Source organism: Ictidomys tridecemlineatus, chromosome 5 (assembly GCF_052094955.1).
Source record: "Ictidomys tridecemlineatus isolate mIctTri1 chromosome 5, mIctTri1.hap1, whole genome shotgun sequence".
Lineage (NCBI taxonomy): Eukaryota > Metazoa > Chordata > Mammalia > Rodentia > Sciuridae > Ictidomys > Ictidomys tridecemlineatus.
The window spans coordinates 150,661,653-150,683,745 of NC_135481.1; the positions used below are offsets into that span (position 1 = coordinate 150,661,653).

The 22,093-nt window shown below is 46.6% G+C and overlaps 1 protein-coding gene across 12 annotated transcripts in view; it reads right to left on the minus strand.

Annotated features, from left to right (window-relative positions):
- Apba2 (amyloid beta precursor protein binding family A member 2) overlaps positions 1-22,093 on the minus strand; it is a 252,008-nt gene that overhangs the window by 189,761 nt on the left and 40,154 nt on the right. For 11 of the 12 annotated variants that reach the window (XM_021722842.3, XM_078051293.1, XM_078051291.1 and 8 more), the window contains exon 2: positions 16,302-16,416. The gene's annotated coding sequence lies outside the window, so the exon portion shown is untranslated. Of the gene's footprint in view, positions 1-16,301; positions 16,417-20,989; positions 21,051-22,093 lie in introns of those variants that run through there. The other variant, XM_078051286.1, reaches the window with a different exon arrangement.

The following is a 22,093-nucleotide window of genomic DNA, read 5'->3' on the forward strand; positions in this document are numbered from 1 at the left end:
ATGGGTCAAGGCCCATCTCTGTCATTGGCTTATGAGCCCCTCTCTGCTATGAAAGAGCTCCTGCCACCTCATACCCATCATCATGGGATCTTCCAACTCACATCCTGTCCAGGTCCTCAAGTGCTTCCCTTAACTTTCCCGCCCATGAATGGTACAGCCCTTCCAAGCAGGAAGCCCAGAGACTCTGTGGACTCTAGCCTTTACCAGCCAACTCTCTAGATCCTTGTTCCTCTCTGTGGGGAAAAGAGGAACAAGAGGAAAAAGAGACTGGGTACTTGATTGCAAGTACCCAGCATGTGCCCAACCATGGACATAAGTGTCTTGCAGTTGTATCTATTATGGTTTCTATGGGATACACTGGCCTCCAAGACACAGAACCAGTCAACTAGAATCCTCTTCTGAGTGGGAAAGTCACTCACCAAGTTCACAAGAGCTGCTGTAGGCATGGGCCTGGCACACTGTAGCTGGTGTGCAAGGATGCTTCGCCTGCCTATCACTTTATATCCCTGCATGAAGCTAATTTGACAAGTCACAGAAGGACAGCAAGCTTAGGACCAGATGTCCATGACCTGTACTTGGGATGTCGTGCTCAAGAACTAATACATGCAAGTGGACTAGCAGCAAGACAGCCAATCTGCAAAGCTAGAGAAGCAAATCACAAACAACCGTGTCTTCCACATTAATATATCCAGGACTTCCTCTAGCACCTCCAACAGACCCACCACCGTCCTTACAGGAGGTGCTAGGACTTTATTCTCTTTTCCTGGGATCACTGCAAAACCAAACTCTATCAATTTTCAACTAGAATGAAAAACCTCTCAGGAGAAAACAATTCTTTTCCAGTGGGCTAGAAAAATTCATTCCTGTACATGAAATTAAATGAAAATGCAACAGAATAAAATCAAGACTTTGAAAATGCGTAGGAATACTCATTCTTTGTTCCACCCTGGTGCAGGAATAAACAGGGGTTTCTGCCTAATCCTATATTCTCATTAACAGAGACATGCTCTGCATGAATAAACTGATTGTTAAAGAATGTGAACTAAAACAGTATAAAATAAGGTAAACAGAAATTAACTCTTCTCTTCTCTTAGACAACTAGGGGACCTTAATTAGGAATGTACTCACTGGCTCCTGCTCTGACTCTCTTTCCATAACCTCAGCTAAGACAAGCTGACTCTCCTGATGCAGGCTTATCCTTGAATCTATCCTGTGCTGGGTAGACTTTGGAGGTGAAGGTAAAGACATGGCTTACTCCTCTACTTCCCTGTTCCAATGCTCCAGCTAGAGCTCAGTCCTGTGAAGATCTGCACTGCAACTTTGAACTTCAGCCCTGTCTTTATCCATTTTCTGCTCCTATAACAAAATATCTGACACCCGAAAATTTATAAAGAATGAGAGTTTATTTGGCTCATAGTTCTAGGGACTGCAAAGTCCAAACACAGGGTGCCAGCATCCGCTCAGTATCTAGTGAGGGCCTTATTGCGGTATTATAACATGGTAGAGGGCGTTACATGGCAAGACAGAAAAAGGATGTAGCTAGTATGTCTCTTCCTCTTCTTACAAAGTCACTAATATCATCATGGGGCTCCACCTTCATGACTTCATCTATCCTAATTACCTCCCAAAGAAACTACCTCCAAATACCAATAACTATGGGGATTGAGTTTTCAACACATGAACTTCTGGAAACACCTCCCCACAGCAGTAAGCCACCATCCCATGCTAACTCCTGCTGCCCTAAGCCCTGGACAGCCTTTGCCCTTCCCAGAGAGGCTCACCCAGAAGTTTATGACTCAGTATATCCAGCTTCCCTGGGCAATGGCACTCAGCTCTTCTGACCCTAGAATTCCCCAAGGATGATTTAAATCCCCCTGCCTGGACACCAAGTTGTAGGTTCCAACTCTCCATGGCCACCCTGACTGTACAGGTTACACATTATGAAACAAACAGTGCTCTGCCCAGTAGCAGATAAAGGCAGGGTGGGGTTGGGAGAGCAGCAGGACCTCAAGGTGCAGCATATGGAAGGAGCCCAGTTCCAGGTCACTTGCTCTCCTTAAGGACATCTGTAATTTAAGCACTAGCAACCAACCAAAAATGTAAAAAATATATACATAGTGTTGGGGAAATTACAATCTGTCTTTGTTCAGATTCACCCTGTGGGGAAGAAGTGAAGAGTCCCTGCTTTTTTCATGCTCCATATCCATATGGAGCATGCCAGGAACTGTGTGGCTCAGAGTGCATGGTCATTCTCACGATGCCCTAGAGGACAGAGGAGGCCTGCCCTCTCTTGACAAGCATGCAACTGCTCCATTCAACAGAGAAGATGACACCCAGGGCTTCAGCCCCACTCCTGGTTCAGGGCCTGCCTTCTGCCAGACATTCAATCAAACCTTCCATCAGAACTTCCAGGAAAGCAAAGAACCAGTCAAAGCCATGTCCAAGAGGCAGGGAAAGCCAGAGCAGAGCCCATGAGGTCCCTGTACTTAGTACACTTGGGAAAGATGAGATAAAGAGAGGAAGGGGGAAAGAAGGAAGGCAAACAGGGTGCTTCAGAGTAGAGAGACAAAGGCAGGCAGGTGTTTCTGGAAGGACTGGCATTGGCAGGACAGCATCCATCTCCATTTTCTTCTTTAGGAACAGAATTGGGATTTTAAACTAAACCACATACAATTCTCCCTTTCAGATAATTGGGCTATATAATATAAAAATATATACATGTGGTCCAAAAGATATAAATGAATGGCATGGTGATTCCCAGGGAGAATTCTTAAAGGCAGCTGAATGGGTGGGGACATGAGCCCCTGTGCTAAAGCTTCCTCCTTACAGGTTCTAGAATGCCTGCCTGATTGCTGGAACCACAAGGTGTTTTGCAATGTAAGTCATGTATTAAGATGGTGGAGCAAAGAGTCCCTGATGATCCCAGAGAGCTGATCACCCTTTCACTTCTTTTAAGTGGGAGAAATGATGAATTTCTTTCTGGTTTAAAATTCTATGGCTTTGTATTTTCTGCTCTATGGAGCCAGACTCCACTAAGGATGTAACAGCCCAGGCAGCTCCTGCACATTCTGCCTGAACATCCTTTTTCCTCTTATTTGGCCTCTCTATCTCTCTGACAGGTAAGGTCAGAACAGACAGCACTGGGTGACGGAGCTCCTAGATGCAGCATGGGGCAAATCTTCAGGTGTGAGCCATCCTAGGGCTCTGAAGGTCCCTTCAGGGATAAATCATGAGACTGGCAAGTGACAGTCTGCTGAGGACCACCAGATCCGGCAAGGAAGGAACCCATAGCCATGGCAGCAGTTAACCTGGCAGCATCATCTGGTTCCTGGCCTCCCACACAGGTCCCCAGAAACCACACCCACTTAGACCCCCATGATGTCACTTGTCACCACAGGCCATTGCTCTACATCCCAAGTTTTTCTCTCTTCATCGGCCCAGAAACACCAGCATTTCAGTCACCAGCCCTTGACAATGGGGGTCCAGAAACCAGCTGTAGACACCTGGTCTCCAGGCACAATCAGAACACATACTGATCCCTGGTACTCACCTGTAAACAGGCGTCTACAGCTCCTTGGCCTGCTTCCTGTCCCAAACCCACTCCCCACACTCAGAATCATGAAGTGCAAGCTTTTTCGAGTCTTTACTCCACTCTGACCTCTTCAATGGTCCCAGGACACCACTGAAACTCCTTATGACCAAGGCTAATGAGGACCAGTCTACCTGTGGGTCCTGCTCACCTACACTGCAGCCTCTTCTCCCAGCACCTGCTCTCCCTGGCTTACACCCTCCAACTAGTCCCACGCCCTGCTCACGCCTTTCTCCTGATCTGACTCTGCTCTCGAAGCCTCAGCTCATAACCACTTCTTTCTGGAAGTTTTCGTAGTACCCTCTGTCCCCTGCCACATGGGCTGCCCCTCATTGGGCTTTAGTGTCAAACCCCAGCCTGTGGGGTCCTCAAGGGCAGCAGCTCTGCTTGTCATGACTCTACCTTCAGCTTGACCTGGGTCTGGCACACAGCCAGAGGATAAAAGTGCACTTGAGAAAAATGCTCCACAGGACAAATGTGCAACCTTCTGGGGCCTCAACCAGACTTGACTTCAGACCAGAAGCACCCGAGTTCCAGAACTTTCCTCATAATCCAGTGGTAAGATCTTAAAATCTAAATCTAGTTAAGGCTTTGCATAGCCTCTGTAGCTCTGTTTACTGGGAAACAGTGACTCCACACTCTCTTTCATAGGACAAAACATTTGTTTAAAGGGTTTCTGATTCCATTTGAGGTATGCATTGTCTATTCCTGTTGCTACAATACAATGCAGGATACTGAATACTTTATAAGGAAAAGAGGTTCATTTAGCTTACAGTTTAGGGGGCTGAAAGCCCAAGATTAGGTGGTCACATGGGTTCAGTCTCTGGAGAGGGCCTGATAGTAGATGACATAAAGGCAGGAATATGTGGAGAAAGGAATGCTCACATGGAAAGACAGGAACCAGGAAGGGTCAAGGGCTAGGATCATTCTTTTTAGAACAATCAGCTCTTGAGAGAACTAATTATGGTCCCATGAAGGGACATCACCCCCAATAACATAACCCTCTTCCATCAAGTCCCACCCCTTGAGGATCTCAACAATGCCACACTGGGGACCAAGCTTTTAACATAAGAACCGTTAGAGAACACACTCAAACCGTACCAAACCACAGCAGGTGTCATAACAGAATACTATAAATGGGAGGCTTATAAACAACAGAAATTTATTTCTCACCATTATCAAGGCTGGGAAGCCAAAGATCAAGGCACAGTAGATTTATTGTCCAAAGGGAACAGCTTTCTGGCTCAAAGACGGCACTTTCCTACCGTGTCCTCAGTGGAAGGGGTAAGTGGTCTTCCTCAGGCCTCTTCAGTCAGGCTCCAATCCCACTTGTGAGGCCTCCACCCTCAGGACCAAATCACCTCCCAAAAGCTCCACCTCCTTAATACTGTCACCTTGCAGGTAACTTCAACATATCAATTTGGCGGGGACACAAACATTAGCCCATGGCAAAGGGCCCTTCATTTTTATTCCCTTTGTAGCCAGGACCAGACATAGCTTTAAAGTGACCAGTACTATAATGGGCAGCACCAGCTACTGAGGCTACTGGTCACTTCCATTGGTGAGACAAGACCAACCCTCTTGGGACTGTCAACCCTCAGAAGCCCTGAGCATCCTGCCACAGCTTTCTGCAAAAGGCTAAGCCACATGGAAATTATTTTTACCACCCCGTGAGGTATAGAGCTTGCACAAAACTCATCTGTGTCTCTAAGGGGACCGTGGCCCACAGACCCTCCACACAGCAAGCAGGTCCTGTATGTGCTCAGGGGAGAGGGACTCTGCTCACAAGGTCATCCTCCAGGAGAGATACCTTCTAGATTTGAAACTGCTCACCACAGGTGATCCCACCTTGTGACCCATGTCCAGGAATCCTGGGACACAGGGCTAGCAACCCCATGTTGTGGGCTACGGAGGCCCACCATGCACCCTGGGCTCTCCGTAGCTTGGAAAAGCCTCCCAGGGAACCTGACCCCTACTGCCCATGAGTGTGGACACACAGCCTCAAGGACTATCTCACCTACCACCTGCCTTCCCCCCTCCCCCCAACCAGTGGCTTCTCCCACAGATGACTCACCAGAAGCAGGACGTTGACTCCGACACTGGTTGTAGCTGTGGCTCAGTGGCTTTGTTCCCCACACTGTACAGTGGTCCTAAGTTATTAGAGGTTTAAGTAGAAAATTTCAGAAATAAACAATTCATCAATCTTAAATAGTCTTTCTTACAGTGGGTTACCATAATTGTTTCATTTTATCATTAGTAATTGCTGTTAATCTCTTACTGTGCCTAATTTGTAAGTTCAAGTTTATCCTAGGTATGTATGTATAGGAAAAAAAACCTAGTAAATATATAGGCCTTGGTATTATCCGAGGTTTCAGAAACCCACATTTCAGAACATCTTGAAATGTATCCCCAGAGATAAGCAGGGTCTCCTGGACTGGGAAAGGGGGGCTGAACTCAGGTACTGCCTTCCTGAATAAAAGGCCTACAGCCAGGCTGAGACTCAGGTCAGACCCTGCTGCAGAAACCATCTCAGATGCTCCGGTGCCAGGGCTGAAGCTTACCCACAGGGACCTTTCTCTACGTGAACATCTGTGCATTTTAATATAACTTCCCAAAATATTACTGTGCAATTATTTCCAAAGACTTCAATGGGATCCCCAAATACATACAATTAAGACAGAAATTGTAATTTTAAATTACTGTTAATTTGAATAAACATAAAACTCTCTCATCTCTAAGCCAAATGAAGATACCCACATTCTAATTAACCCTGAGATGCTGCTGAACTCCTGAAAACCACCACTCTGGAAGTTCTGAGGGAGAAGCAACTCCTGGATGGTGGAGAAGCCTAGTGGAAATGGTCCTCATGGGCCACCTCGACAGTGAAAACCAATCTCCAGCCAAGCACTGAAGGAGGACCACAACCTTGTCAAATGGGTGGCTAGTGACTTGAGCGCTGCCATGGTGCCACACCAGGTCCTGTGGACAGGGGAGAAGGACACAAGGTCGCCCTCACAGCCCTGCTTTGCTGGGTGGCAGCAGGTAGCAGGCTGGAGCACAAGACTCCTGTAACCTCTGGTTCCTGAGCCTCCTCAAGGGTCCAGGAACTACTGAACTCAGGCAGGCTCTTCTGAGAGATGAACAGGGCTGGGGCGGGATGCTCAGCATAACCTAATCTGCACAGAGGGCTGGAAGAGGTGACAACATACTCACCTCCTCCACCAGAAGAGGTCCCCCTCCTCCCACCCAGACCATTTTCCCAGTGTTCTGATCCACAGGAGACCAAGAAGGGAGCAAGTGGCTTACTCTGGAGGGCTATGCCCTTGGAGGAGGGGAAGGTGGCTTTGCCTTGCCCCACAAGCAGGGACCAAGGGATGGCTGCCCTGAGTCTCCAGCATCTGGGAAACCATTGTCTGTACTGCCTGAGAATCCAGAGCCAGAGGCCATCACCAGAACCTTCTTCACCAGGACTGAAGAATAGCTTCCCAGGGAGGAGCTTCCTGCTGCCCCTTGGATGTGAGGTGCTCCCCTGGAGACTCCTTGGAGGACTACCCATAGGGTCTGAGAATGGAAAGCACAGTCACCCAGTCACCAGGCCAATAAGTTCTCAGCAGCAGCATGTCTGAGGAAGTCACACAAGCGCCCCTCGAGAAAACAAGTTAGAATTAAAACTTGGTGGAGCCTGAAAGTGCCAACCAGGCCACTGGTGGAAAGACTGCCCTTTCCCCTGACATGCCATGCCTGAGGCTCACCCTGGCCAGCAAGAGCAAATGAGCAAGCCCAGGTGCAGGCCAGCAAGCAGGGAGACCACAGGAGAGGGAAGGGAGCACACATACAGCCCCCTGTCCCCTCCCGCCTTCCAGGACTCCACCAGACAGGAGGAAGCTCCAGAGGTTCCATGAAGACTGTCATTTGAGCTTCCTAGGGCTCAAAGTAACCCGTGAACTTCCCATTGCCTTAGAACAGAAAGCTCCTGGCTGCCTGAACACTCATTTGGCAGGGAAAGAACCAACTTCCAGGACAGACTCAGAGGGACAGTGGAAATGAAGTTAAAAGCCCCTTTCTGTTCCCTTCTTACCAGATCTACGTGGGACAATGTGAGAACCACAGCAGCACTGGGCTCTGACAGCCCCGAGAGACACCAGTATTGGTGACACACTGGGTATTGGACATGACACTCTTCTCCAATACAGTTCTCAACCTGGTGTCCACTAGCCACCAAACTCCATGTGTGCCATGCCCACGTACATTCTGTCGGGTGTCTGGCCCAATCCCAGTTCAGAACCATGTCCACGCCATCTGCTGCGTGGAGTGCAAGGGCAGAGGAGGTACCCACCCAGTCTCTGCCAGTCCTTTCCTATACTGGTGAGGCTATGAAGCTGGGAGGCTGGAGTATCAGGAAGAGGTAGGGGACACAGCCTCCGATCTCCCCTGTCAACTCAGCTACTTCCACTTTTTATAGAGATGTAAGTGGGCCGATTTTACCATTTAGGTAAAATAATCGCTGGGAAGCTTTAATATTAGGCAGAAGCCACTTCATCTTTAGCAGTAGATGGCAGATCCACATGCAAGAACTGTGGTCTTTGGAATATACAATATTCTCCCTTTAGTGGAATTAGGACAATAATATTTTTTTACGCTTGTAATTAAGGGAAGAACAGATGGTGGTGGTTTAAAAAATCTGTTCATGAGAATTAAAGCTGGTGGTGGGATCATCAACAAGATGTGGGAAATGAGGGAGAAACTGTTTTTCTGGATGTGCAGAAGTCCCACTACTGTAATCCCTAAAGCAGAGTGCTAGGAATATAGGGTGGAGGTAGATATAAGGTTTACCTGTAGTAAGAGCTGGCAATTTAGAAATGACCATAGTAATGACAGCTGGGTTAACCCAGATACCCAAGGGAGGCCCTGGCTCCAATACTATCACAGGGTGCCCTTCTAAAGACAGACCACCATGCCCAGTGAGACGTACACAGCACCAAAACATTTGGCATGGCTACAGTGGGCTGGGTCCTTTATTCTCTGAGGACCTCTGGGAACCATCCATCTGCCATCAGTCTTAGTCCATTTTCTGTTCCGACAACAATATACCTGGTGCTGGATACATTATTAAAGAAAAGAAGTTTATTTGGCTCATATTTTTAGAGGCCAAAAGTGCAGGATTAGGCATTCTTTCAGCCTCTGGTAAAGGATCCCTTGGTTGCATCCCAACATGGTGGGAAATTGGTAAAAGAAACAGCTGCATACAGAAAGGTCCTGTGAGAACTACATTAATCCCTTTCAAGGACACATCCCCAATGACCTGATCATTCCTACTAGGCCACACTCTTTAAGGTTCCACCACCTCCCAACATCATCACACTGGGTCCACCCTTCCAACACATAAACCTTAGAGAAAAAAACAAATCCAAATCATCGCCCAGTCTAACTTATCTGTATCCCAGGTTCACGTAAACTCAAGGCACAGAAGAAACCCTACAAGTTATCAGCCACTTCAATGAGGTGGCTTAGCCTTGTTATTTATCACTTTGGGGGTATATTCATCCACATTATGCCAAGCTCTCTTCTGGCTGCAAGAGTGAGAGGGAACATATAGATGACATTCCAGCCCCTGGTACCTGTGCTCTAATGAAGAAGACAGAAAAAAGAGACAACTATCAAGTGAAGAACATAATTCTTAAGAGTCATAAGGAAAATGATAAGAGTCATAAGGAAAATCAAAGCAGAGCAAGAAGCAGGGTTTCAGCTCTAACACATGAAGACCTTGGAAGCCATCACCCATCACCCTTGTCCTTAAGACAAGAAAAAAAAAAAAAAAACAGATGAACCAAAAACTAGTGAATCTTCTCAGACCTATTGGTGAACTCAGTTTGCAAACCTCTCCCTTCTCTCACCCAAGCAGCTTCCCTGAGATCTGAAGAGGCAGACGAGTCCACAGAGCCAGCTGCTGGATGTGCTGACCTGGAGCAGATGTCCAAAGTCCACCCAATAGTTTGGGTGATTTTGACAAACTGCTGGAGGCCAAGTATAGATTCACATGACAGTGAGAATTAGCTGGGGGTCACTGTCCTGGGGGGTCCCCAAACTTTCTTGTGCTTTATCTACTCTATTTTTTTAATATTTATTTTTTTAGTTGTAGTTGCACACAAACTATTTTTACTTGGTTCTCACTGTGAAGAGCCAAGAAATATCTGCTGGTGGCTCTGGCAGATGCAGGGGGTAAATAATACTTGTGAAATACACCCAGAGCCTTCTGGAAGGAGGGTTTTTTGCCAAAACCTGTCTCAAAACCATGGGGGAAGGGCCCTCCTCTGACTCCAGCCCTCTCTAGCCTTCCTGTCTTGTTTCACCTCATCCTCCAGCATTGAAATAGCTATACAGATGGTCCCATGATGCTTTGACTTCGGATTTCCACTAATATGTGGACTATAATGGTGTAAAATCATACATATACAACCACTGTTTTTCACCTGCAGTAGATTATGCACTAAATTACCTGAGATATTCAACACTTTATTATCAAACAGGCTTTGTGTTAGATGGTTTTACTCACTGTAGTCTAATGTAAGTGTTCAGGGTCAAGCTGAACATGGGCTAGGCAATGTCATGACACTCAGTGGATTAAAAGTATTAAATGCATTTTCAACTTAGGATATTTTCAATTTATGATGACATTATCAAACATGACCCCACAGTAAGTCCAGAAGCACCTGCACAAGAAGAAACTCATGTGAAGGTCACAGGCCAAGGACAAAGACCCAGTGAAAGACTGAGATATAATGAGAGGATTAGAAAGTGCTGGCTTCCCCCACACCTCACAACTACACCGACGGAGCCCCAGGGAGTAGCATCCTAAAGTCAGACATGTCACACAAAAGTCACATATATTATAATTTCTGATTTACAGGAAACATTTAGGATAGGTAAATTCATAGAGACAGAAAGCAGGACAAGGGGGCATAAGAAATGACGTCTCTGAGATGATAAAAGGTCTTGGAGTTAGAGATGGTGGCCAGACAGCATTGGAAAGACAATTAATACTTAACTGTTCAACTGAGGATTGGATAAAGAAATGTGGTTCATAAACTCTGTAAAATGCCATTCAAGCATTTAAAAAAAATGAAATCCTGTCTTTTGCCTCAATATGGGTGGACCTGAAGATTCCTATGTTAAGTGAGATAAGCCAGACACAGAAAGACAAGTACCTTGTTAACTCACTAATATGTGGAATATGCAAAGTCAACCTCACTGATATCGAAAGTAGAACAGTGTTTTCCAGAGGCTGGGGAGAGAAGTGGGAGGAGGGGAAAGTGGAAGTCCATCAACAGACATCAGTTACTGTTGGATAGACAAAAGTAGTTCTGGGGTACCACTGCCCAGACTATAGATAATGATAAGGTGCTGTACATTACAAAATGTTATAAGAGAGGATTTTGAGTATTTTCACCATGAAGAAATGATAAATGTTTAAGGAGATAGAAATACTCATCCTGATTGGAACATTACACAATGCACACATGTATCAAAACATCACATGATACCCCACAAACATGTAAAATTTTTACATCACAATCTTAAAAATGAATTGAATGAGACAGTTAATTCTATGTGAATTTTACCTCAATTTTTAAAAACCAACACATCATATTCAAGAGTGAGAAACTGGACACTTGTTCTAAGACTGAAAATGAGGCCAGGAGAGGGGAGAGCACAGCGTCCAGGGCCACAGGCATTCAGAAGGATGAGGACAGAGGTTGTCTATTGGATCTGCCCACTGGGAGCTGTATCAGCACAGAGGGACTGGAGTAGGCTGAAGTGACCAGACTGAAGGTGACCAGGCTGACTTCCAGTTTTAGGAAGGAGGGTTCCAGCCTTTCTGCGGCTTCTCTTGAAGTCACTCAAAAACAGGAGCACAAGAAGCACCTAAAATCTGAGTCTACAAGCCACACCAGACAGGGTGCTAAAGGAGGTGCAGGGATAAAGAGCCCCAGAGGTGGGGTGAAGAGAAGCAGCCCCTTCCAGCCCCCATTCACCCTCTACCTCCCAACCCCAAAAGACCAAAGCATAGAAAGGGGATGAAGTTTAAAAACCAAAGCACAAAAAGGGGCTAAAGAACACTATGAACAGGGAGCAGCCAGCCCCTGGCCACTCAGAGGAGGGGAGGGACGTACTCTGGGAAAACGGCAAACAGACAAGGTGACAGCAGCACAGAAGACACCGAACACAGGGACACAGCAAAGAATCTGCTTGCTAAGTGCTGAGGCCCCACAGCCCCACTATTACTCCCTCACTGACCGGCCCACAGGCCATTCCCTGTCCCCAGAACAGAAGGCCATGGCCTCTTAAGAAAGTGAACTATGGACATACCTCAGAGATACAGTTCAGTTCCAGACCACTGCAATAAAATGAATATCAAAATAAATTGAGTTGCAAGAATATCTTGATTTCCTGGTGCAGATATAAAAGTTATGATCACACTGTGCTGTGTCTATTAAGTGTACAACAATACTCTGTCTAAAAAAATCCAATATACACACCTAGTTAGAAAATAACAGTGAAAAATGTCAACACTCATCTGAGCTGTTGGAAAATAGCACTCACAGATTGTTTAATGCTGGGTTACCTCAAACTCTAAATTTGTTTAAAAAAAATGCAAACACAACACAATGAAGCAAATAAAACAGATATGCCTATATTTCAGATTTGGGGGATGTTTATTACTATGGCATGATGGGTAATAGACCCTATATAAGAGTTTAACCCAAAATGATGATAAAATTGTATTTGTTGGATGGAAGGAGGATTTGCATGTTAGAATCAACTTTACCACAATAGGTAATAAAGAAATATCAGTGCAGGACCAGGGATATAGCACAGTGGTAGAGTGCTTAATTAGCATGTGCTAGGCCCTGGGTTCAATCTCTAACACATACATATACACACACACACACACACAGAGAGAGAAAGAGAGAGAGATCAGTACTACATATTTTTTACGACTATGGAGATAATTCCCAGAAGAAACAGCTGGAAGTGGTGGCATATAGAGAGTGGGATGGGGGAGGGGATGCATAAAGAAAGTGCCATTTTTAATAAACCTTTAAGATATGTACATGTATTATACTGATAAAATAAAAATAAATTTTGAAAAAGTAAATGGAGACATTGGCCATGAAGGGGGCCCAGGGTGGTTGGTACATGTCATATCACAGCAAGCAGTGACCTGGCCTAGAAGGCTATGTAAGTAACTCTACACATAGGCCAGTCCTAGCTGCCTTGGTCTTTCCAAGGTCAGGGCCTGGTGCAGTGACAGAGGCATGGTTGAAGCTTTGGAAGGATAGGACAAGGGTTTGGATTCTGGCTCCATCACTCATGACTGGGGGCAACAACATCAGTTTTCTCCTGGGCCTTTGGTGGTGACAGTAGCCCTCAGCACCATGCATGGTTCAGGTGCAATAAATGGTGATATCACTACTTTTAAAGTCTCAACAAATACTCTAGATGCTTAACAATGAATATACATTCTGAGAACTGCATAATTAGGTGATTGCTATGCAAACATCACAGAATGTACTTACACAAACCTTGATGCTATAGCCTGCTATACTCCTAGGTTACGTGATGTATATATATATAAAGGTCTAGCCTATTGTTCTAGGGCCATGATGAGCAAACAAATAAAAAATTCAGTCATACATAAGAAAGATGATGTAATCAAGCGATAGGGTAAACATGAGATATACAAAATTGCTTGCCAGCATAAAGCAGCATACTCGTTTATGGTAAACTGGTATTTTTTTTAATAAATGAAAGGAGTACATTCTAAAATAAGGATTAAAAGTATAATATAGTAAAAACATAAAGCAGTCACATATTCATTTATTGTGTTAGTTAGCTTTCCATTACTGTAAGAAAATACCTGAGATAATAAACTTACAAAGAGAAAAAGTTGATTTGCCTCAGAGTTTGGAGGTTTCAGTCCATAGATGATTGGCCCCATTTCTTTTGGACCTTAACAAGGCAGCACATCACAACTGAGCACATGGTGGAGCAAAGCTGCTCATCTCATTGCCAGGATGCACAGAAGAGAGAAGAAGAGGAAGGGACTAGAGTGTCGTGATCCTCTTCCAGGGCACACCCCTAAAGACCAAAGACCTCCCAGTAAGCCCTGGGTCTCTTAAAGTTCTACAACCTCCTGAGCGCCACTGTGAGGAAAAATCCTTTAACACATGGGCATTTGGAGGACAGTCTAGATCCAAACTACAGCACTAATCAATATCAAATTTCCCTGTACTGTGCATAAGTGTATGTGCTATACTTTTATATAAATGGCAGTACAGCAGGTTTGTTCACTCCAGCATCACCACAGATATGTGACTTCTGCATTGCACTCTGATGTCATGAGAGCTATGATGTCACTAAGCAAAAGGAATTTTTCAGCTCCACTATAATCTTATGGAACCACTGTCACATCTCTAGTCCACGGTCGACTGGGGAGTCACTACCAGGTGCATGGCTGTACTGGAAGACGATGCAGTGCAATGTCAGGAGCAGACCAGGCGGGGCAGCCAGGATGTTTCCTGAAAGAAGTCAGGAAGTGGGCTTGGCATTGAGCCACCACAGCAGGAAGAGGTCTGGGTTAGGGTCAGGAACTGTGGGGAGGCTGGTGTAGCAAGATTGTCAGTGGAAGGCAGTGTGGGAGCCAAACAGGGGCCTGTATTGGCACAAGAGGCTGGAACTTAGATCTGATCATCAACCAAGGGACAGAGCGTGGGCCCTGCTGTGTACAGCACATAGATATGCTAGCAGGAAGAGGACCATGCAGGCCTATTTCTAGGCTGTTGATGATCTCTCCCCTCAGCAGGAGGGGTCAAGCTACTCTAAAGACCACATCCCACAGACAGCTTGAGAATGGACCCTGCCCCTAGAAGAGGACATGTTGTGGGTTAAATTATGCCTCCTCCCAAAATAATGCTGACGTTTTAACCCTGAGTACCTGCACTTGTGGCCCTGTATGGAAATAAGGTCTTTGCAGAAGATCAAGTTAAATTGAGGTCAGTTGAGTGGGCCCTAATTTAATATTCCCTTATGAAATAAAAGGAAACTTCAGATATGGAGATAAGGACACAGGGAGAAGGCCATGTAAATATTAAAATTATGCTACCACAGACTGCTGGCAAACCATAAAAAGCTAAAAGAGAGGCACAGAATACATCTTTCCTACCCGGCACTCAAAAGGAACGACACTGTTAACCTTGCTCTCTGTCGTCTAGCCTCCAGAACTAAGAAACAATAAATTTCTATTATATAAACTACCAATTCAATGGTACTTTGTTATGGCTGCCCCAGGAAACACACAGGCCTGGTTATTGTCATTCTCCAGCAGGTGACATCCCAAAGGTGACACATTTTTGCACCTGACTTTGGTTCAGGTGCCTCAGACATAGCTCAAAATACCCTAAACAATCCACTTTTAGGACTCTTCAGCAGAAACCTCCAATGTTTCCAGCCGTCCTGCCTGCTGTCACTAAAGAAGTCCCTGCCTAGGGGCTGGGGTGGTGGCTTAGTGGTAACAGCATTTGCCTAGCATGTGTGAGGCCCTGGGTTCGATTCTCAGCACCACATACAAATAAATGAATAAAATAAAGGTCCAGAAAGTCTAAGAAATATATTTTTAAAAAAAGGAAGTCCCTGTCTACACCAACAGTCCCTTGGACTAGCCACTGGGTCAGTGCTGAATGGCCAAGAGAAGGCACCTTTTTAAGTACTACCATGTGGGGCAGGGAGAACCTTCCTACCTCCTGCTGGCTTCAACTTCCTGGGCTCCCAGAGAGAACTGATCACCTGGATGCCCTGAGCCACATAAGCACCCAGACAGGAAGAGAGAGCACCCAAACTGGTGGCTCCCATGGACAGGATTTCTGAGGTACGATTGTCAGGGGCATAGGAAATGTGAGGTCCACTGTCTGGCCATTTGTCCTTGAGGAGTGCCTGTTCTCCTTCTTGTCCTTCTTCTCAAGATACACTCAACCCTCAGTATCTGCAGATTCCACACGCATGGATTCAATCAACCATAGATCAAGAACATTTTTTTTTAATTCTAGAAAGTTCCGAAAGTAAAACTTGAATTTGCCACACACCAAGCACCACACTGAATTAAAATGAATGAAGTGATATGGAGGCTACCGTGTCTTTTCCACCATCTCACAGATCTCAGTCTTTACGGCACTTATTATTGAAGCGCTAATCATGTTGTGATTATTTCATATACTTTGCAATTAAGCCTATGATGACTGGCATCTGTACTTAACATGTACATACTCTGTTCTTGTCATTATTCCCTAAACAATGCAGCATAACAACTATTTACATAGCATTTACATTGTGTTAGGCATACAAGTCATCCGTATTGGGGAGGATATGTATAGGTTCTATACAAATTCTAGGCCGTTTTATATAAGATGTTGAGCATCCTCAGATTTTGGTAACTGCCCCCATGCATACCAAGCAATGACTGTAAATGTAAATTTGTAAAAACAGAAAATTATGAAAAAAAATGTGCATAGTTCACTTAAGCTTTCATCAGAGAAAGGTGAGGACGCCAACAGGTATTAACTATTCTCGCAGCTCCCTCTTGGCACATTAGCCGAGACTCCTACACAAATGGCACGTCAAGCGAAGCGCGACAGGGATGGAGACGTGTCCTACTCACTGGGAATCTCCAGGAACAAGATGATTTTCGTTGGGTCCACAGGATAGTCCGGGCTTTTGTGGTGGTTCTTCCACACGAGATTCAGCAATACTTATTCAGGAGATTATTCAGGAGACTATAGTGAAAAAGATCACAAACAGGGCATTAGCCAGTGAAAAAGCAAACTGTTCATTCATAAACAGAGGGGTCATATACTAAAATTACAGAGCTAATGGCCCATAACCTCAAAAGCAGCTCAAAATAGGATCGGAACTCCAAGGTTCCCCAAGGTTGCCCAGGGTAGGCAGTTGATCATGAATCTCTCCAAGTTTTCAAGGGAGTCCTCATATTTATACACAAAGGACAGAGAACATGGATAATAAATGGCATGAGCTTGTATGCAGCTGGACTTCACTCTAAGTGCATGGGGGATATATTTTTCAAACCCTCTTGGAGAAAGATATGGGAAACCCAAAGCTATTAATATTTCAGGTTTCATTCACTCTCACAGGAAATGAAAAGCATTTATCAAGGCTCTGTTCCTAACTTGTTTTTTCCACAGTAGTAAAATGCTACAGGAGATTCAGAGCTTGGCATGATGTGGGCTATTTATTTTAAAATAGCATTTGCAGCACATGAGCTGGGAGATTCCTACCAAAAGCAATGAACAAAAACCTTTGCAAGGTTGGTGCACGTGTGTCGGCGCCCAGAGCGAGCCACCGGATTGACAAGTGGCAGTGCTTCCTCCCTGAGACGCAGGCGGCTGTCAGCGCTCAGCCAGCCACTCCTCACAGAGCAGCGCCGACCTCAAGTCAGCCAGCCCCCACGTCTCCTTACAGAAAGGAGTTGCAGAGACAGTCACCTATGTTCACATCCCAGCTCTGCCACCGATAGCCTGGGAAGTTTAAGTAACCTACCCGTGCCTCAGTTTCCTTACCTCAAAAAGATCATGAGTCTGAGATATTGTTAACTCAGGCTCCACCTCCAGACCTATCCCCAACTCTTCTCTCCTTCATCTTTCTAACATGTCCAATGAGGGAGCTGATCTTTATGATTTATGAGGTTTCTGGGGCTTTAAATGCCAACAACTACTAAGGACTGAGTTCTTTCCTCTGGTCTGTACTTCTTGCCTGTGGGGCAGGCCACCCAGCTAAAACCTCCAAATATCAACCTCCCCCATGCTCCACAAGCCAAACCACACCCCACCATAATGTAAGCGTGAGAAGCACACTTGTAGCCAGGTTCTCTAACAGGCTGTGTGGAGGCACACCACGGAATGACAACCTCATTCACTCTGAACCACAGCAGGTAGGGTAACTGAGGTCCTGGGCCTAAGCTCCACCCACAGTCACAGCTTTGCCTCATCAGACCCCAAGGCCACACACCACCTGTGCTTACCTCTTCCATGCTTGTGTCTGAGCCTTTTTGTTCCTATGGAATCTTCTCCAAACTCCTATTCATTCTTCAAAACCCACTGGGGGCAGGCATCCCTGAACTTACAGTGGTAATCACATCTTAGCCCTATCTTGTTCTGCAGTTCTCACAATCACTCCTGAGGATCTCCTGATCCCACCAGGGCTCTGGCTCCCTCTACAGGCCTGCCTAGTCCCATAAGGGAGCCACTTTTTAGACTGGAAACACTTGCAGGCCGGGAAACCCTCAAACACAGCCTCAAAGAAAGAGGAGGATAAATGTAAGGAATTGCAATGAGTGGGGAAAGTATTCTAAAGAGTGGGGACAGAGCATCTGGAACGTGTGGCTGAAGCTGTACAGAGCACAGATCACCACACTCAACCTGGGTCTTCTCTCACAGGCAAAGGGGGTCACCTGAAGTTTCTGACTATAGAGGAGAGTTTCTCCATCAGTGTGGTGCTGGATGACCCGGGAGGGGCAGCGCCCATCTAGGAGTGCCCCAGAATGAAAATACAGAGGTAATTCTGAGGGGAAAATTTGCATAGACTCTCCAGGTGAAGACAGCAGCAGGATACTCTGAGCATCTCCCCTCCTAGGACATGCTGACAGAGTTGTTCAGGAGAAGATTCCCAATGGCCATCAGTTCCCAGCAGATCTCACCTGGCATCCTCAGTGGGAAAAGGTCTGGCCTGTCCAACTGTGCCAAGAACCACTTGCCAGCCCCAAAGCACAGGCCCATCACCACCACACTACCAAAGCACCTTTAACAACCTGCCTGTGAACTGCCACAAGGCTGCAGGCTGCCACTTGCAGTGTATTCCCAAGGCTAAGAATACAGTGAGCTTCTCAGCCACACTCTTCCTTTACAGAAGGTCCCAGGAGCAGAGGGTCTACTGCCTGGGAGCCAGGGAGTCTGCGATTGTTCACTTTCCCTCTGTTCAGTAACCATCAGTGAAGCCAGTCCATGGGCCCCAAGCTCAGACTCTTGGCTTTCTGCATGTTGCAATGCCTGGCAGATGACCTTCCTGGTTAGGTACATACAGCATCCCCCACTCCCTCCTTGGGCTCAACCACTCTCCAGGCCCACCCAGGAGAAACATTTGAAGGGAAGTGCAAAACCCTCTGTCAACTAACAAATCCCCACAAATTGTTAACTGGTACATGGTAGAGCAGGGTTCCCAGGGACCAGATGCTGGCCCTGTCCTGATGCCTGACCCAGAAAGAACTGGGAAGGCAAGGATTGGGTTCAGCAACCCAGGCCCATCCAGCTCTGTGCTCCTAGTAACTAACCACTATGGCCCACCTCATGATGTCCCTGCCAGAGGACAACCTGGCCTATAAGGAAAGACACTGATTCTGGCAGCATTAAAACTTCCATCTCCAGGCCCTGACTGGCCCTGGGCCCTGGACAGCTGTATAATGGTCAAGCCCTAGAGAGCATAATTCCTAAAGTCAGCCTGTCCCCAGTGTCAGGGGTCACTTCACCCTCCCTAACTGCTAGAGTCGTCTCCTGGCAGGAGCCAGCTTCATACACTGCAGTCAGGCCACACAAACCTGCTCACACTCACACCAGACAGCAAGTGCACAGGCCTCCACCACTTGAAGGCCTTTTTCAGTTGATGGGGAGAGTTCCCACCATCTTCCCACCCCACCTCCCACCCAGTCAGCTCAGCAAGTCCTTTCTTGACCTGGTCCCTGCAGAATCTGATTTGGCTTACAGGAAAAACATAAACTCAGGTCTGGGAATGAGAGTAATGCAGACCAGGAAGCAGGGGCCAGACGTGCAGACCAGAAGGCTCCAGGCAGTCCAATAGCAGACGGTGCAACTTCATCCAAGTGACACATAGGCCCTAGGGCATTTATGGCACTGAGTTTCCATGAAGCCCTTCATGTTCCCTCTACCCAAGAGCTGGAGAATCAGGTAAACACTGTGAGTCCCCTGACTCATAGAATTGGAGAATCACTATTACCTTCTCCCAGTCTTCCTGTTTCAGTTGATGGCTACAGTGCTTAGCTGGTCAGGCTGAAGCCTTGGAGCCATCCTGGACCCTCTTGCTCACTCATCCCGTATACATCCATGCTGGTCCCACCTCTGCATTCCATAGAGACTCCCAGCACTGTCCCTGCTCCCACCAGTTCCCTGGACAGGGCCTCCAAGCCCAGGACAGTTGCAGTGGCCCCAATAGCTCACTGCTCCCATACTGGCCCCCTTCCAGCCTCCGCATACCAGCCCAAGTGATTCTTCCCAATGTCAAGTCTTTACCATGGTCTCTGAGGCCCTACATATCTGGTCCCCACCCTCCAACTCCTCCAATGACCTGGCTTCCTATTCTTCCTTAAACACACAAGCAGATGCTACCCAGGGCCTCTGCACAGGGCATTCTCCTGCATTGTCACCCCTCATCACCCTACTTACAACATTAACAACACCCTCCCAGCCTCTCCTGGACTCCTCCCCTGCTTTGTGTTTCTCCACAGCACTTACCACCCCCTCCTATCTTTCTTTACCACGGTCATCATCTGCCTTCCCTCCCTGGGAAGGGAAGGCAGCAGCCTCTAAAGGGCAGGGATCCTGATCAACACTCAATAAATGTAGAAAGAAGGAATGAGTCTGTGTCCTCGACCTGGGAGGCCAGCGGGACATGTGCAGAGCACAGTCAGGCCCACACCAGCCCCAAAAGCCCTCATCCCTCTGTGCTGGTGTCTAATTCACATGGTGACAATGACAAGACTCCTGCTCTTTCAAGGCAAAGAACGTGCTCCTTGATGCCTTCTGAACAATGCTTTGTAGGTCACAGGAAATATCAAGGTTCACCACAATTTTCCTGAAAAAAATAAAATAACACTTCCTTCATAAGACGAAATAACCACATCATGACTACACAAGAACAGCTGTCCACAGATATGCCCATCACTGGACGATGGGCCCTGGAGCCAGAGGCCCCATCAAGCACTCTCTCACTGTCAGCCAGGGCTCCCTGACGGAACCCATGACACACACCTAGTACAGGAGCTTCCTCTTCCTGCTGAGGACAGTTCATGCTCTTTCACAAAAACTCAAACCCACAGGCACACACCTCCTCTGAACCTTTCAGATGACCCCGGGAGCCCAGGCATGTTCTGTGAACATCCCCCTGTTGGGGGCTGTTGGGCTTCAGGCACTCACAGCCCCAGCCACTACAGTTTGATGATGGTCCCTGGATGCCTGTGCAGGCTCTAGGCAGAAGGCCACCCTGGCAAGTGTAAGGGGTAAAAGAATCAGGATCAACTGTCAAAAGCACTGTAAGAGCACTAACCAACGGTTCCATGCACCTCAGAGTGGTCCTGGGCAGGAGGGGCAGGAGGCAAGACCCAGACCTAGCAGAAAGCACAGAGGTACAGAGGATCAGTGGTTTAGGCTAGAGACACTGGGGCAGATCCATCCTGCCATTCCCAGGTAGAGGGTTATCTGCTGATGGACGCCTTTTATCCTACAAACTACAATCTGGAAAGTTCTACTTTGGGGAGGACTCCAGACCAAAGCATTCAGGAGGGGGAAAGCTGGCAGTAACTGAATCTGCTCCTGAGGAGCTTGTTGCTGGGTGAAAGCCCTGAGGGAGTTCTATTCTTGTCCCACCAAAGCGTAGGAAGGGCAAGTCATTTGATCGAGGTCGCAGAACTAAGTCCCAGGTTGAATCAAGGCACAAACTTTGGGTGGCCATGTCCAGAGTTTTCTCTGCCCGTGTTTCCACTTCCACGTGAGTAGGGCAGAAACCCAGGCTTAGCACATTTGTCACACTGAATGCAGGATATGAAAAGTAGACACATTTAAGTATTTTCAGGTATCTTTTTCTGCTTTGCCAACTTTTGAGAATGTTGAGACTTCACTTGATACAAAAGGGGCACATCTTTTTTAACTTTCCAAAAATACCCTCAAGATGGTCAAAGAGACAAAAATGATGAAAATGCCTCAAATTGTACCAATTCTCCAAGTGAACCAAATTTTTGTGTGCTACATGAAACATTCTAAATTGGATGGATATAAGTTTGGGGGACATTGGAGGGGAATATGGCACCTGGCTAGGGCCTAGACAAGTGAAGACTATAAATAGTCACTAAGCTCCCAAACACCTCCCTTGCCTCTGGCCTGAGCAGCCACTCCTGGCCGAGGTCCCTTGGAGTACATAGCAGATCTACTGTCATTTGGATTGCTTGCATCTATCATCCCGTGAGCTATCATTTGACCTACACAACCCCTAGCCCATGACAAAGGACAAGACAAGACCCATGAACACCTCTAAGGCACATCTAAAAGGCATCTCAAGCTGAGCATGATCAAGCTGGATCAAACATCACCCCATAAGACCCAGCTCCATTCTTCCCAGCTGACGGCAACTCATCACCATAGGGGCCCCCTAAAC